This window comes from Macaca thibetana, chromosome 2 (genome assembly GCF_024542745.1).
Source record: "Macaca thibetana thibetana isolate TM-01 chromosome 2, ASM2454274v1, whole genome shotgun sequence".
NCBI lineage: Eukaryota > Metazoa > Chordata > Mammalia > Primates > Cercopithecidae > Macaca > Macaca thibetana.
Window position 1 is genome coordinate 15,968,656 of NC_065579.1, and position 18,283 is coordinate 15,986,938.

Sequence of the window (18,283 nt, forward strand, 5' to 3'; positions counted from 1 at the left end):
CTACATGGATAGCAGAGCCGTTATCTAATCTCCAGTCCTCAGATTTCACACGGCCTGTTGATGTACTTTTTTTCCATTCAGGATATAATCTTGTACCATGTGTTGCATTTAGTTGTCATTTCTCTTTAGTGTCCTTTAATCTATAATGGTTCCTTGGTTTCTCTTGTCTCTCGTGACCTTGATATGTTTTGTGGCTCAATTGTTGTGTGGAATGTCCCTTAGTTGGGGTTTGTCTGATATTTCTTAGTGACCAGATGGCGGTTTATATATTTCTGGCAACAATATCACAAAAGTGCTGTTGTGTCCTTCTTGGCACATTTTTTTCTTTTGTTTTCTTTCTTTCTTTTTTTTTTTTTTTGAGACAGAGTCTCACTCTGTTGCCCAGGCTGGAGTGCAGTGACGTGATCCCGGCTCACTGCAACCTCTACCTCCTGGGTTCAAGCAATTCTCCTGCTTCAACCTCCTGAGTAGCTGGGATTACAGGCACACGCCACCACGGCCAGCTAATTTTGTATTTTTAGTACAGACGGGGTTTTACTATGTTAGCCAGGCTGGCTCGAACTCCTGACCTCATGTGATCTGCCCGCCTCGGCCTCCCAAAGTGCTGGGATTATGAACGTGAGCCACTGTGCCCGGCCCTTCTCAGCACATTTTTTTTTTTTTTTTTTAAGAAACTGATGTTTATTTTCCATCAACCTTATTTCCATGTTCCTTAAGAGCCTGTACAAGAACAGCTTAAGACCATTCAGTGGTTGCTTTTACCCATTCAGTGGCCTGAGCAGTGGGAGCTGCAGACCAGTCTTCCATGGCAGGCTGAGCGCTCCAGTCTTCAGTAGGGAACTGCTGGATAGGCACAGAGGGCACCTGCACACCTTCAGACCAGTCTGCAACCTCAGGCTGAGTAGCAGTGACCTCAGGAGCTGGAGCAGTCCATTCACCCTGAAATTCTTTGTTGGTCGCAGCCTTTTCAGTAGCAGCCTGCTCTTCTTTTTCAATCTCTTCAGGATCTCTGTAGAAGTAGAGATCAGGAATGACCTCCCACGGGTGTTCGCGGGAAATGGTGCCATGCATGTGCAGAACTTCCCGAGCCAGCATCCACCACATCAGACCCACTGAGTGAGCTCCCTTGTTGTTACATGGGATGGGAATGTCCACATAGTGCAGAGGAGAATCTGTGTTACACAGAACAATGGTAGGTAGGTTAACATAAGATGCCTCCGTGAGAGGCAGCCCTGGGGTCGGTAACCACAAGAAGCTGTGGTTCCCAGAAAGCTGCCTGGATCTGGTTGGTGAAGGTTCCAGGGGTGAAGCGGCCAGCAATTGGAGTGGTTCCAGTGGCAGCAGCAAACGTCAGCACGGTCCTCTGGCCAGTATTCCTGGAGGATATGACACTGACATCAGCAGGGTTTTCAATGTCAACAATGGCACGAGCTGCCAGCAGAAGCTTCTCCCGGGTCCTCTTCAGATTTAGGATGTAGATGCCATCACTTTTCCTTTTGTAGATTTACTGTTCCATCTGGAAGTCAAGATTAGTGCCACCTAAGTGGGTTCCTGCTGCAAGGAACTTAAGGACATCCTCTTCCTTCATTTGTAGGACATCAAGGGCTCCGGATATTGTGAAAGTTTCCCTTTAAGTTACGACTGGAATCCAGAACAACGCCGTATGGACCGCTCTGTGGGGAGCGCGGAAAGCTCTCAGCACATCTTAACAGGAGGCACATGATGTCCATCGGTACCATCTGTGAAGATATTAATCTTCGTTACTGGATTAAGCATCTGCCAGATTTCTCTACGGTAAAGTTACTATTTTTTCCTTCATAATTACAACAGTTTTTTAGGGAAATACTTTGAAAGCATGCATATAGCAAACATGTATTTTGAGAGGAAAAAAGGGTGTTACTGATACTTAAACTGTGACAACAGAAGCAAACGTATTATCCTGGGGAAACTAGGACATATAGTCATCCCAGTTCTGAATGACTTTTGTTATTTCCTGGTGTAATGTCCAGGTTGCTCCCAGCCACATTTTAAGGGTCACATTCATGGTGAAACCATTTCTGAACCCCCTCCTCTCTGCCTCCATTTCACCCTGTGAGATGACCATCATAGACTGTTAGGTCTCTCTGACTTCCTGTCTCTTTCTTTCTGTCTCAGACTGACAGCTCCTTGAAGGCAAGAACCTTATCATATCTTTATCTCCTAGGGCCTTACATGGGGCTAGTACAGGAGAAGCACTGCCTAAAAGTTTAAATTCATACTGACCTTCTCTGAACATTGGTTTTCCATCTTTTGCAAAGAGGGATAATGAACTTTGCTGAATTGCCTCTAAGGATCAACTGTGATGAGATTTTATAAGTGAAAGCACTTTATAACCTACAAAGTGCCAGAGGACTCTGAGGCATCATCGTTTGTTTGGAGCTAAGAACGACTCCAACACCAATGAGTACTGCTGGGTCTCCTCTCACACTCAGCAGGTGGCCACCCAGACTCTGATCTAAAATCAGCTTGTTCACTCCTTCGTCCTAAGGGTAGTTCCTGTGGCTGTCTTTTTTTGTCTTAGTAGCTTCAGGGCTGAGCACAGAACACAGCCAGGGGTACTCAATACATGTTTTGAAAGAACACCCACATGAATGAACGAATCTAGCCCCTTTCCCTCTTCTTAGTGTCCAAACCTCCCAAAAGAAATTTAAGAACTAGCACTGGACCTGACACAGTATTGTGTAAGCATTCAAGATGAATGCTATGTAGAGAATTACAGCAAGTAAAGAGATTGAATTAGTAATCAAATAACTACTCACAAAGAAAGCCCCAGACTCAGATGGCTTCACTCGGTGAATTCTATCAAACATTTGAAAAAGAAGGAATACCATTATTTTCACAAACTCTTTCAAAAAGTAGAAGAGGAGGGAACATTTCCCAACTCATTCCATGATGCCAGTATTATCCCTGATACCTGAGACAACTCAGTAAAAGAAAACTCCAGATCAATATCCCTTATAAATGTAGTCAAAAACCTTTAACAAAATACCAGTGAAATAGAAGAATTACACCCCGTGGCCAAGTGGGATTTATCCCAGGAATACAAGGTTGGCAATATATGAAAATAAATCATGTAATATACCACATGAATAGAAAAAAGGACAAAAGCCACATGGTCATCTCAGTAGACACAGGAAAAGCATTTGACAAAATTGAACATACATTCATGACAAAAACACTCAACTAACCAGGACTAGAAGGGAACTTCTTAAACCTGATAAAGGGCATCGACAAAAAGAAAGCTCATAGATAATACCATACATAATGGTGGAAGACAAATGCTTTTTTCCTAAAATCAGGAACAAGATAAGAATGTCTGTGCTCACCACTTCTACTGAACATTCAACTAATTGACAAATTAATTAGGAAAGAAAATAAAATAAAAGGCATCTATATTTGAAAGGAAGAAATAAACTATATGTTATCTATTGGCAGACATAAGTCTTATATATATGAAATTACGAAGTATCCACTAAAAATTATTAGAACTGTTAAACAAGTTCAGCAAGGAGGTAAAATCAATATACAAAAATCAATTGTATTTCTGATTTTTCTGAAGTAAACAATCTGAAAATGAAATTAATCTAAAAATTCCATTTCCATTTATAATAGTATCAAAAAGAGTAACCTACTTGGGAATAAGTTTAACATAAGAAGTATAAGACTAGTACACTCAAATTACAAAACACTGCTGAAAGAAATCAGTGAAGACCTACACAGATGAAAAGACATCCCATGTCCATGGATCGAAAGACTTAACATTGCTCAGATGGGAATACGCCCTGGAGGGATCTATAGTTTCAATGCGGTCCTTATCAAAATCTCACCTGGATTTTTTTGTAGAAATTGACAAACTGATCTTGAAAATCATATAGATTTGTTAATTAGCTCAATTTAGCCATTTCATAATGTATACATATTTCAAAACATGTTGCACGTGATATATACTATTTTTGTCAATTAAAATTAATTAATTAAAAAATAAACCCAACAGTAATGAGAAAAACTAAAAAGAAAAATCATATGGAAGTTCAAGGTATCCAGAATAACCATAATTATCTTAAAAAAGGAATGTAAGTTGGAGGACTTACATTCCTCTATTTCACAACTTACTACAAATCTGTAGTAGTCCAGACAGTATGGTACTGGTGTAAGGATAGATGTATAGGTCAATGGAATAGAAGTGAGAGTCCTGACAGAAATTTATACATCTATGGTCAACTGGTTTTCTAAAAGGGTGCCAAGACCATTCAGTGGAGAAGGAAGTTTCTTCAAAAATGGTGGTGAAACAACTGGATAGCCATATGCAAAAGAACGAAATTGAACTCCTACTTCATGCCATATACAAAACTTCATCAAAATGGAGCAAAGACCTAAATAAATGTGAGAGCTAAACTATAAAACTCTTAAAAGAATGCATAGGCTTCAATCTACATGATCTTGGATTAGGTAATGGTTTCTTAGCTATAACACCAACAGCACAAGCAACAAAAGAAAAAATAGATAAATGGGACTTCATCAAAATTAAAAACTATTATGCTTCAAGGACACCTCCCAGAAAATGAAAAAGAAAACCACTGAAAGGAAGAAAATATTTGTAAATCATGTATCTGACAAGGGGCTTGTATCTAGAATAGATAAGAACTCTTACAATTCAGTAATAAAAAGATAAATAACCCAGTTTTAGAATGAGCAAAGGATCTGAATACACATTTCTTTAAGAAGATACACAAATGGCCAATAAGCACATGAAAAGATGTTAAACATTATTAATCATCAGGGAAACACAAATCAAAACCACAATGAGATACTACTTCATACCTACTAGGATGGCTAGAATCAAAAGGTAGATAATAACAGGTGCTAGTGAGGCTATGGAGGAATTAGAATCTTCATATTTGTGCTGGTACAAACAAAAAATGATAGAGACACTTTAATAAAGTCTGGCAGTTCTTCAAAATGTTAAACATAAGAGTTATCATATGACCCAGCAATCCCACTCTTAGGTGTATACCCAAGAAAACTAAAGACATGTCCACACAAAAACCTGCATACACATGTTCACAGGAGCTATTATTCATAATAGCCCAAAAGTGGAAATGACCCAAATGTCCATCAACAGATGAATGTGGTAAAGCCATATAAGGGAGTGTTATTTAGCCATAAAGAGAAATGAAGTATGTGCACCTGCTGCTTCATGAATGAACTTTAAAAACATGCTAAGTGAAATACGCCAGAAACAAAAGGCAACATATTGTGGGATTCCAGTTATATGAACTGTCCAGAATATGCAAATCCATACAGACAGAAAGTGGATAAATGGTTGCCAGCAGCTGGGGGCAGGGAGGACAAGCAGTGACTGCTAATGGGTTAGAGTTTCTATATAAGGTACAGCCTTTTCGGTTTGCCTGGGACTGAGGGATTTCCCTGGGATGTAGCAGTACTTCCAATGCTAAAGTTGGGGCAGTCCCAGCTAAACCAGGACGAATTGGTTGCCCTATTCCATACCTGGAAATGAATGTGTTGAATTAGATTGTCTCTAAGGTCTCTTCGAGTTCACAATTTCTTTGAGTTTTGTGAAAAAAACAACACAAGCAACAACACATGCTAAAAAGCAAGAAAAGCCGGTTTTTCTTTCCCTGTCTGATAAATGATACTCCCTGGGCTAGCTTGCTGTCCACACCTGCCGGCTATTCCCCGGTCATCACAGCGAGCAGCAAATTTCCCTGGTTTCGGGAGAAGCATGGGTACCACGCATCTAAAACAACACACATGCTTAGTCTCTAACCCCAGATTAATTGAATCATAATCTCTGAGGGTGGGACCCAGGTGGGACCCAGGCCGTGGGTCTGTTTTTAAAGCTGAGTGGGTGATCCGAATATGCAGCCAGGTGTGAGAACCAGTGCAGGGTGATCTGAGAGCCGCCCAGCTCCTCTTCCCCTTTACTCCCCGCCTGTGCCAGCCCCTCCATTTGATTGGACCAAGTGTTGCTGAGACATATGAGATGAGCCAGTCAGAGCCTCTCTCCGGAGTTTGAACTAACACATTCGGGGAAGCTTGAGAAAGGCTGGAGAGGTCATAGCAGGGCAAAGGCCAGTGTGCTGGGGAGGAGCAGAAGCTGAGGGAAACCAAACAAGACCAAGAGAAACTGAGTAGAAAGAGGGCAAAGCAGACATGCAGAGGTCAGAGACAGAGCAACTGGTCCATTCCAGGGTTTTCCTAATTCTAGTCTTTTGTATTTTTGTAATAAATCCTCTTTTTCTTAGCAGTGGAGGAGATTCTATTTTTCAAAGATGGCTACAACAGTATCTCCATCCCACATGCTCTCCTCAGTGTGACCTTGCCACTCCCACATCAGGACGGGGCCTATGATTCCTTTCCCCTTGAGTCTGAGCTGACATTACCATAGTCAACAGAGTGCAGTGGAGGTAACACGATGTGTCTTCCAAGGGCAGGTCAAAAAAACCGTGCAGCGACCATGTAGTTGTGACATATAATAAAATGGTTTTGCTTAATCAACCAAGTTTTAGGGTAGTTTGTTATACAGTGATAGTAAGTGGGACAGGTAGTCTAAGAAAATCCAAGCTCCTTGTCATCAAAAGAGCCTGAGGAGCACGCCTGACTCCATCTCTCAAGGTCTGTCCTCATTTCTAACTCAGCCTTGATTTCATTTTCACCAGGCACCCAACCACCACCTGTCACCACCAATGGGTAAACTTGAAGTGTAGATAGGAATTGCTGATGCTTTCACAGCCAGAATAGTTCTGAAAAGTACACAATGCAATTATAAAGTATTAAAAGGAAATGTAAGCAAAATATCTTTTAAATGTGGTAAAATATACATAAAACTTGCCATTTTAATCATTTTAAGTGTATAGTTCAGTGGCATTAAGCACATGAACACTGTTACACAGTCATCACCACCATCCACCTCCAAAACTTTTTCATCTTCCTACGATGAAACTCTGTACTCATTAATCAACTCCCCACCCTCCCCTCCCCCACGTCCCTGGAACCACCACTATACTTTATGTCTCCATGAATTTGGCTACTCTGTGTGCCTCATATAGGTGGAGTTATACACTGTTTATTCTTTTGTATCTGGCTTAGTTCACTTAACATAATATCTCCAAAGTTCATCTATGTGGTAGCAGGTGTCGGAATTTCTTTCCTTTTTAAGGTTAAACAATAGTTCATTGTATGGGCAAGGCACGGTGGCTCACACCCATAATCCTAGCACTTTGGGAGGCTGAGGCAGGCGGATCATGAGGTCAGGGGTTCGAGACCAGCCTGGCCAACATGGCAAAACCCCATCTCTACTGAAAATACAAAAATTACCCAGGCGTGGTGGCGCGTGCCTGTAATCCCAGCTACTCAGGAGGCTGAGGCAGGAGAATCGCTTGAACCCGGGAAGCCGAGGTTGCAGTGAACCGAGATTGCACCACTGCACTCCAGCCTGGGTGACACAGCGAGACTCCGTCTCAAAAAAAAAAAAAAAAGAAAAGAAAAAGAATTGTCCATTGTATGTGTAGAACACATTTTGTTTCTCCATTCATCTCAGTGGACAATTGGATTCCTGCTACTTTTTGGCTATTGTGAGTAATATTGCTAGGAATGTCAGCATACAAATATCTGAGCCCTTGCTTTCAATTCTTGTGGGTATATACCCAGAAGTAGAACTACTAGATCATACGCTAATTCTATTTTTAAGGTTTTGAGGAACCACTATACTATTTTCCATAGCGGCTGCACCATGTTATGTTCCCACCAGCAATGCAAAGCGGTTCCAATGTTCAATTTTCCCACATCCTTACTGACTCTTGTTATTAACTACATATCATGAAAAAAACAAGCTTCCTAATGAGTGTGAGGGGGTATCTCATTGTGGTTTTGGTTTGCATTACTCTAGTGATTAGTGATGTTGGGCATCCTTTCATGTGCTTATTGCCATTGTATATCTTTGGAGGAATGCCTATTTAAGCCCTTTGTCAGTTTTTTAATTGAGTGTTTTTGTTGTTGTTGAGTTGTAGGAATTCTTTGTATATTCTGGAAATCAATCCTTTATCAGTTATATGATTTGCAAATATTTTCTCTCATTCTGTGGGATGCTTATAAACAATATTTACAAAGCCAAAAAAGACTTTCTTTCTTCCCTTTTTTTTTTTTTTTTAAATGAAGTGTTGCTCCGTCACCCAGGCTGGAGTGCAGTGGCACAATCTTGGCTCACTGCAGCCTCTGCCTCCCAGGTTCAAGGGATTCTTCTGCCTCAGCCTCCTGAGTAGCTGGGATTACAGATGTGCACCACCACGCCCAGCTAATTTTTGTCATTTTAGTAGTGATGGGGTTTCACCATGTTGGCCAGGTGGTCTTGAACTCCTGCCCTCTAGTGATTCGTCCGCCTTGGCCTCCCAAAGTGCTGGAATTACAGGCATGAGCACCACACCCGACTGAAAAGGACTTTCTAAGTGTGGTGCCAAAGCAGAAATTATAAGAAAACTAATTGAACAATTTGACTACATAAAGATGAAAGTGTTAGTTATGATAAAAATATCATAAACGAAAAGGCAAATGACACTGAAAGCTATTTTTTTTACATTTTAGGACAATGGAGTTTTAATGTACAGCAAAATTCAATAAGCAAAAGGTAAGTCCCAGTAAAATTAAACAGGGCAAAAGACACATATAGTTATACAAGCAGAAATACACAGTCCTGTCTACACCTGAAAAACCTCATGGAAGCAAAACAGGTCTCTTGCCTCCGTCACGTCCCATGGTTAGAAGAAAACAAACATTTTGAACCCTCTCTAATCCTAGCCCCCCAAACAAATGAACTCCAGAGCATTTCCTGTAAGTTGCTGACTATTTAATGCAAACAACTTTATCCCAGACTTTTGCAAAACTGCTGTCTGAAGACTACTCCAGCCTTTGTAGAAACGATAACCCCGTAAGAAAATTGCTGGTTTTCTGTCGTGAACACACCAACTGTAAATTCAGTCACGTTGGTAATTTAGCAGTGTTTGGTGTTAATGACCTGTTGTGTTTGTTATCTGATGAGCAGTTCCTTCTGAGGTCCCCATATTTCTTGCAAGTAAACTTTTTCCTTTTCTAAATGCTGTTATCTCCAGATCTTCAACTTACTGATACTTAAATGCAAATTGAAAATATGAAGATACCATTTTTGCCTATTAAATGAGCAAAGTTGTATTTTCCAAGATATTGCTCCATGCCAGATGCATGGGCGCTAACCTGGGCACTCATACGTGGCTGGTAGGCAGTTGAGTCATATTTATTGAAAGCTTTGAAAATCTACCCTTCAAATCCTGTAATTCTACCACTAGCAATAGACCAATGGATATATTAGGTTGTGTATCCCCAAATTAAAACAAAACACTAAAAATGCCATCAACTTATACATGGTTAAGTATATTTCCTAAGGATATTTAATACTACAGGAAAATGCTCTTGGTTTAATACAAACTGAAAAAAAAATGGGATCATATAGGGTGATTGAAATTTTGACATCAAAACCATATATATGGCATCCAAAAAACTCAAGAGGAAAAAGAAAGCATTTGAATTACCACTCTTTTCCTTTCTTTAAGAAGAAAAAGAAATCATTCTATTCTGCTGACGTTTAATAACAGAGAACAGTAAAACTTCTTCAGTTCAATTAATTTAGAATCATATATAATGTTCTGTGTTAAAGTGGATGAAACTGGATGTGATGGTTAGGAATGAAGAAAATAAGCAAGAGGGGGCAGAGAAAGAAAAGGGAGAAGGTTGGGCACAGTGGCTTACACCTGTAATCCCATAACTTTGGGAGACTGAGGCGGGCAGATCACCTGAGGTCAGGAGTTCCAGACCAGCCTGGCCAACATGGTGAAACCCCGTCTCTACTAAAAACACACAAAAAGTTAGCTGGGCGTGGTGGCACACGCCTGTAATCCCAGCTACTTGGGATGCTGAGGCACGAGAATAACTTGAACCTGATAGTCAGAGGTTGCAGTGAGCCGAGATCACACCATTGCACTCCAGCCTGGGCAACAGAGTGAGATTCTGTCTCAAAAAAAAAAAAAAAAAAAAAAAAAGAAAAGGGAGTAGAAGAGAGGCATGACAGTACAGGGACGCAGTGGAGTGACAGACAGACTTGGAAACCTAAGCATAATGATCAAATGAAATCAATCCATGGGGCACTGTTTCTCTCTCTCCTCCTCTACACACACACACACACACACACACACACACACACTCACACACCCCAGCCTGTTGTTTCAGAAAGCTGTCATAGAAACCAATGAAGAAGTCAGCTCTGTGAACCAACAAGAACGCAGATTCTTCCGCAGATACACGTACTAAAGTTGAAAGAAACGATGTTCACATCAAATCCTTGTCAATAGAGCACATGCAGGAACATGCACGCTGGAGTTTGCAGAGGACATCAGAGATGTCTCAGAAGTTGTGATCAGTTGTTCTGGAGGAAAAATAAATCGCATTGCAAGTGGCTCAACACACTTCTGTGGAAATTGCCAAGAAGCATTGTGTGCATCCTCCCACCTCCAGGAGACAGGGACCTCAGGCCAGGTTACTCAATTGTTTATTGGAGTTCTGATTTACAAGAATGAAACCAGTTTAAAAAATAAAAAAGCCAGGGCAGGGGAGCAGGCAAGGACTGGCTGAAAGAAAAGAACAGGCTGTTATTTACAAAGGACACACACATGCGCACAGACATGCAGGTGCAGACCTGTAATGTGATCAGAAAGGCAGTGTACCAGAAAATGAAGCAAAAGTCTTTACTGAAGATCAAAACCAGAAGTAATTGTCCATGGCAGGCCCAAGGTACTGTACTGCTAAGCAAGCCATGCTTGCTTCTGTGGGCACAGAACTCACCACCCAGGAAAGATCTCTGACTTGCTGGGTCAAAGGAGGTCTGTCCTCTCTCAAACTGAGACTCACACCTTGGATTGTCCAGGTTTGAGAACTCTTTATCAGATTAAAAACCTCTAAGGAATCTGCCTCAAGTAGTAGAAAAATAGCCCAGATTTGGAATTCGTAACGTGTCACAAACACAGGAGAATTAGCACTAGGTATCTGGAAAATAAAGCAGGGTTCGCTGGCCCAGTATGAGAGAAATAGATCAAGTTAACAGCGTCGTCATTTAGCTGCTTATGGAGAGAACCCAAGAAGCGATTTGACACCTGTATGTGCCCTGCCTGGTGTGGATTTCAGGAAGCCCGGGGCCTTTGATTCTCATGTGGTCACTCCCTTCGGTAAGCCAAGGTGACACAGTCTCTGGGGTGGCTGAAAAGACCATTGCCAGAAAGTCCGGAGGACGCACACGCGTACCTGTGAGTTGGATAATGGCAGGATGCATGGCGCAAACACCACACATCCCTCTCCTGTTTCCTTTAACTCCAAGACAAGTGGCCTCCATCTGGAGCATTACTGTGCCACTATCTGGAACAGAAATGGGACAGGGTTGTAAATGACAAGGAAACATAGACAACCCCCCAGTAAGGTGGCAAAGCCTTTTGTGGATACGAAGGGTGGATACTGAACTCCCCACCCCACCCGTGAGATGGTTACTGTGGTGACTGCTGTGTGAGCCCAGTGACATGACAGGGAACAGAAACACATGCATTCAAGGAAATCCTCGGAGGGATGAGAAGGGAGGGAAATGGATTTGACAGCTTGTTGCTGCCACAGCTTCCTTAGCAAAGATAAGATCAGGATGGGGTTTATTTAAAAAGAGACATGCTGATGTCTACCCAAGATGTCCGTTCTTATTGTATTTACTCTGTTGGCAGGAGTAAGGAAGAAGTCAGTTTTGGGTAAACGCTGCTTAAAGTAGTAGCCATTCCAAATTTGCAGAGCAAATTTGTAAATGGGGAACTGAAAATGAACCAAGAAAAACTATCACATCCTTGGCAACCTACCCTTCACAGGGCTTCAGCTGTGTTTTCTTAGAAACACAAATCATCTTTGTCAACAGAACTTTGAACACCCTCTCATAAGGTGTAACTGGCCGTCATACTCCAGTCCCTTTAAAAAGGGGCCTGCAGCTGCTTCACTGAGAACCAGTCAGTTTTGCTTAATTGCAAATTTGGTGGCTTAAATCATGTAGACTAAACATCCCTAAATGACAGTGGTTTACAGACAAAAGTTGGGATTGCTCCTCAAAGAGATCTGCATCAGGTCTGGCTGTTCAGTGGGATCCCCTGGGAGCTCTGGAGACATGCTAAGTCTGGTACCCACTCCAGAGCAGTGAAATCAGAATCTCAGAAAGGCGGGCAGGTCCTTGGCATTGTTCTCAAAGGCTTCCAGGTGATTTCAACGCGGACCTGGGTAAGAAAGAGCGGTCCAGGGCAGAGCTTGTCAAAGCAAATGGGCACAGGACTCAGCTGGGGATCTCCTTCAGAGTCTAATCCAGACAGGTCTGGGAGACTGGAGAGTCGGCGTTTCTAACGAGCTTCAGGTGATGCTGATGCTCTTGATCCCAGGCCACACAGGATAACAAGGGTCCCCAGGCCTGCCTCTTTATGGGGATTGGAATGGAGGATTCTCGCCAGTGAAGTAAAGTTCAAAGCCAGTCAGAAACTTTTTGATCATCCTGGTAAAAAAACCAAAAAACAAAAAACAAAAACAAACTTTTTGCGTGTGTGAGGAGAGGTCAGGGGTAAGCAACCAGATCAGATGAGTAGAAATCAGATGCTATTAAAAAGAGTTTTGAATTTCGTTACATTTTTCAGTAAACATTACTTCAACTGATGAGTGGGGAAATAAAACGTAGCATATCCCTACGATGAAATGTTATTTGGTCATAAAAAGGAATGGAGTTCTGATACATACTGCAACATGGATAAACCTTGAAAAATGAGGTGAAATGAAAGAAGTCAGTCACAATAGACCACATATTATATGATTCCATTTATATGTCCAGAATAGAAAATGTATAGAGACAGAAGGTAGGTTGGTGGTTGCTTAGGGTTGGGGATGGGGGAATAGGGAAGTGATAGCCAAAAGGTGAGGGTTTTTTTTTTAAGCTTGTGAAAATGTTTTAAAATTGTAACAAAAACCCATTGTACACTTTCAATGGTTGAATTGCATGATATATGAACTACATCTCAATAAAATTGTTACAAAATACTGGAAGATCTTTGCAGTGCATATAAGCAACCAAATATACAAATAATATGTATTTTAAATGTATTGCATATACTATATTGTAGTCTTTAATATATTATCTTTATAATATACAGATATACATGATATAGAATATAAAATATTAAGATCATGTAAAGACAGACTTTCAGGAGCAAAACAAAAAAAAAAAAGGAAGAAGAAAAGGAAAATAGAGGATATGCATAGTCAACTCACAGGAATTCATTGGAAGGCCAATGAACACAAAGAAAGAAGCTCAACATCTTTGGAAATCAGGGAAATGAACATTAAAATATCAACCAGATACCATTTCAGACCTATCAGATTGGCAAAAACCTACACCAGGTGATGCCAAATGTGGAGAAATGAGAATTCTTCTTTACTAATGGTGGGAGAAGAGATTGGTTCAAGGTCTTTGAAAAGCAATTTAGTAATATTTTAGTAAATTTGAAGATGTGAGTATCCCATGGCTTCCTAGTATATACCCATGAGAAAGTCTCACTTAGGTACACAGGAGGCAAGCACAGAAATATTTTCCATTTTGTTTATCAGTAAAAAAAACCAAAACCAAAAACAAAACCTTCAAACAACCTAAATCCCATCAATAGGGAAATGAATAACTAGAATGGGATTTATTCATATAATGGAAAGTAAGACAGCAGATAAAAATAAATGAATTTGAGCTATTGTAGGCAATAAAAATATTTAAAATATAATTCATATTTTATCTCCTTAAAAATGAGACTAAATAGAGCAAAAGTATAGGAGAAATTCCAGTTGATAAATATATATATTGCTTGCATCTGGCACACCATCACTCCTGCCACACCGCATTGGCAAAGCAAGTCACAAGACCAAACTCGGATTTGAGGACCTGGGACGTATACTCTGTATGTAAAGTCTGCAAAGTCTCGTGACCAAATGCATGGATTCAGGGAGCGGTGAAGTGGAGCCAAGATCTACTACATCACCATGTCATTTAATCAGCCACATCGCCGTGTCATGGGCCTACTTCCAGACAGGAACCGACTGGAACAAAGCACCCCCTAGTGGTCATCTCTGGGCTAGATGCTGAGGACACACAGTATCAGTAGAACCTCTGGCTAGATACTGAGGACACACAGTATCAGTAGAACCTCTGGCTTAGGGAGAACTGCCCAGTCACCAGGACAGGATGTATGCACAAAAAGATCGGTAAGATATTCAACTTGAAGACACAATTGACCCATGTATTGAAGGAAAGGTAGGACTTAGTGTCCAGTGGAGACAAGGATGCTCTGGGAAGGAAAGGTGCCTTGAAGAAAGACTGGTGGTAGCCACACCTCTGTGCCTTTGCAAAATGGGACTACTACCACTTTCCTTGAAATAAGTTATAGGAAAGGGCCTGGCATGTAGTAACCGCTCAGAAAATGTGAATAGGCTGTAGAAACTGAGCTCTAACCCCGATCTACCTCCACATCCCACTCACTTTTCCAACTACCATCGCACTGTCCCTTCTTCCCCCACTTCCAGACTTTCTGCCATCACAGAGCCTTAGCACATGCTGCTACCTTTACCTGGAACACCTCTTCCTTCCCTATTTAATTCCACCCCATCCTGCTACATGGGTCGAGGGTCACTTCCTCAGGAAAGCTTTCCTTGACCCTAGTTACAACTTTGCTTAGCACACAACATGTCCTCAATAAGTATCTGTTAAATGAACGATGTTGGTTGAATAACCCTTGCGCAGTGCTGCCCTCAAGTGACTACTCTGGGTATTGCAATCATTAATTTTAAACGGACTCCCAATGGTTGTCACACTTAGGACAGCAGGATCAATGAGAACAGGGTCCTGAATGAATAAGTCCTGAGGAATGGGGTGCAAGATTTATAAATTACCCGCAAAAAATGAAATGTGAACTCCTGAAGTTCAGGCCTCACCCTGGACGCTGTGCTGGGCTTAGACTCCCACTTCTTCCTTCCTGCCACACAGATACTTCCTTCACCCAACTCTGGCTTCAGTAACTGCCTGGGTACTGGCCTCACCCAACATGTCTGCTCCTCATCCCCTTTTGATCTGTTGTCCAGAGTGTCCTCTTGCTTCCTGGACATCTCCCTACAAAGGCCCCAAGAAATTCAATCCAAATATGGATTTGTCCTTTTCTCTCTGGGTTCTTTCCATCATGAAGTCCCCTAATATGTTCAGGGAATTGGGAAAAGCAAATGACATGTTTTCTGACTTCTCAAGAAACCCAAGATAAAAGATACTATTTACAGACGAGAAAATTAAGGCCTAGGGGGAACTTACTTCCCCAAGTTCACACAGGTCTAAAATTTAAACACCCACTTGACTCCAAAGTCCTGAAACGAGAGATGGACTAGTTTTAGAGGGTCATGACTTTAAGAAAAATAAAAATCGATGAAAACAAAGTTTGGTACAGGGCCTTAGAAAGGATTTACACAAGTGAGGGTCTTGAAGCTTAAATTTCATTAGCTTCATGATTACACAGCATCCTAGTGAAAATTATGCTATCTCCAAAGATAACGGACAAGCAAACCAGAAAGATTAGGATGCAAACAGGTTTTATCTTTCCTACCACTCTCCTTGCTGAAACTGCCTCCTTTAAAAGTATTTCCCAGGTATGTTCCTGGAATCTTTTCTAAAATCAAAAAGCAGGAAGCAAGTGTTTTTTGCTTTTGTCAGAATGTCAGTGTCAGAATGAGAGACAGAGAGAAGAAAACAGAAATTTAATAAAGACGTTCATAAGTGGATCTCCAACATCAAGGAAGGGAAAGAGATCAAGAAGTAACAAAAGTCCCCCAGACATCTAGGTGGACACGGGCCAGCAGTGAAAGTAAAGCTGCTGTATGTCAAAATTTGTGGTCTGGGAGCTTCCGGATAGCTGAACACATGGAGGTCCCTGGAGACTGGCATGCCCAGCGAGGGCGTGGAAGCTCCATGCCCCTGGCCCCATACCTGGCCCTATGCATCTCTTCATTTGTATCCTTTGTATTCTGGGGACTCACATTTTGCTCCAGATCTCTATTTCCCAGGCTGTGTCCCCTTGCAGAGAAAGGCTACATCAACTCTATTTTTCTTGTTTAAAAAATTTGTCTGCTAACCTAGGGATTGACAGACTTCAAGCCAAATCTGGCCCACTGTCTATATTTGTAAATAAAGTTTTATTGGAACAACAAAAATTTGTGGTCCGTTTTGAGTTTAAAAGTCAAAGTGAAACTTAGACACTGGGCAGCTTCCTAGTACAAATTTAGCTTAGTTCATAAGAAATATGTGTCCTTCTAAAAACGTGACCGAAATGCCATAGGAATAAGGATGTTGTCTTTCACAGGATGCCAACTGCCTAGGGAAAAGTTACTCACGAAAAACGACCTCTAGTGGGCAAGGGTCATAGTTAATTAGAACCTGGAACTCCCCCAGAAAAGCATCTCACCCCCATTTCAGCTTGTTTTGACAATAGCTTGAAGAGGTTTTGCATAAATAGTGAATTTGTGGTTAAAAAAAATGTTTCTTGTTTTAACATTCGTTATAAACATCATTTAAATGAACCTTTCTGTGACTATAAAAACTTTCAAGGCCAGGTGCGGTGGCTCACGCCTGTAATCCCAGCACTTTGGGAGGCCGAGGTGGGTGGATCACCTGAGGTCAGGAGTTTGAGACCAGCCTGACCAACATGGTGAAACCCTGTCTCTACTAAAAATACAAAAAACTAGACAGGTGTGATGGTGGGTGCCTGCAATCCCAGCTACTTGGGAGGCTGAGGCAGGAGAATTGCTTGAACCTGGGAAGTGGAGGTTGCAGTGAGCCGAGATCATGCCATTGCACTCCAGCCTGAGTGACAGAACAAGACCCTGTCTCAAAAAAAAAAAAAAAAAAAAAAAAAAAAAGAACTTTCAGTACCAACTGTTACAACTATAGTAAGATGGCTGCTTTCACACAATGGTAGTTCTGGATAACAAAAAATTTTATTTTTCACAGTGAAACTGATACGAGAGACATAAATGATTGATAAGTACACAGGCTCACATTTCTGGGATGTATTGGTTCAATTTAGGTCTCCGGTTATTATAAAGAATTCCCTAATAGAGGCTGTAGAGGTAATTAGTTCCTAATAGAGGCTGTAGAGGTAATTAGGAACAGAAAGCGAGGTCAGAAGCATAAATTGCAGCCATCTTTGTGAAGGGGGATTTGGCGGTTTCTATTAAAATGTAGAACACACATACCTTTGGGCCAGCAATTCACTTCCGGGCTTTAATGCTGTAGATTCACTTACATAAATGAGCAGAAATCCATGTGCAAGAATGTTTTCTGCACCAATTATTACAACAAAAGGAAGACAGAAAACAAATAGTTATCTTTAATAAACTAAGGAAGAGTCAGAAAATGACGCAGATATGCAGAATGGTGTAGGAGATTATATTGATACAGAAAGTTCAATATTAAAACTATTTAAAAAGTTTTAAAACAGTATTGTCTTAAAATATGTCGCATGCATGAACACAGTACACTGATGAAAGTTTGCCAGAGAATTCAGACTGATTACACTTTCAACCCTTCACATCATTCTTTGCTTTTGCTTAACTATGAACACCCATTACTCAAAGGAGCTAATGTAGTATTATCTAAGAGTTAAGAACACACCGACTTTTAAGCTAAACTCCCCAGGTCCAAAACCTGGCCTCATTAATTACTATCTCTGTTATTTGGACACATTCTTTATCCTCTTTGTGCCTTAGTTTCCCCATCTGTGTATGGGGGTGATACATTTTTATTAGTACGTTCGTATACGCGGAGCACTTAGAACAGTGCTAAAAGTGGGCCAGGCATGGTGGCTTTTACCTATAATCCCAGCACTTTGGGGGGCCAAGGTAGGAGAATCACTTGAGGTCAGGTGTTCAAGATCAGCCTTGGTAACATGGTGAGACCCTGGTTTTACAAAATATTCAAAAATGAGCTGGGTGTGGTGGCTCATGCCTGAAATCCCAGCTACTGGAAGAGGCTGAGGCAGGAGGAATGCTTCAGCCCAGGAGTTGGAGGCTGCAGTGGGCTACGATAGAGCCACTGCACTCCAGCCTGGGCAACAGAGGG

At 41.3% G+C, this 18,283-nt stretch overlaps 1 long non-coding RNA gene and 1 pseudogene across 3 annotated transcripts in view; one reads left to right on the top strand and one right to left on the bottom strand.

Annotated features, from left to right (window-relative positions):
* The window catches only part of LOC126948075 (uncharacterized), a 70,409-nt gene that overhangs the window by 46,035 nt on the left and 6,091 nt on the right, over positions 1-18,283 (top strand). For 2 of the 3 annotated variants that reach the window (XR_007723329.1, XR_007723330.1), the window contains exon 5: positions 1,595-1,794. This is a non-coding gene — a long non-coding RNA (uncharacterized LOC126948075). Of the gene's footprint in view, positions 1-1,594; positions 1,795-8,640; positions 8,684-18,283 lie in introns of all 3 variants that reach the window. The other variant, XR_007723331.1, reaches the window with a different exon arrangement.
* Positions 670-1,599, bottom strand: LOC126948065 (40S ribosomal protein SA-like; annotated as a pseudogene).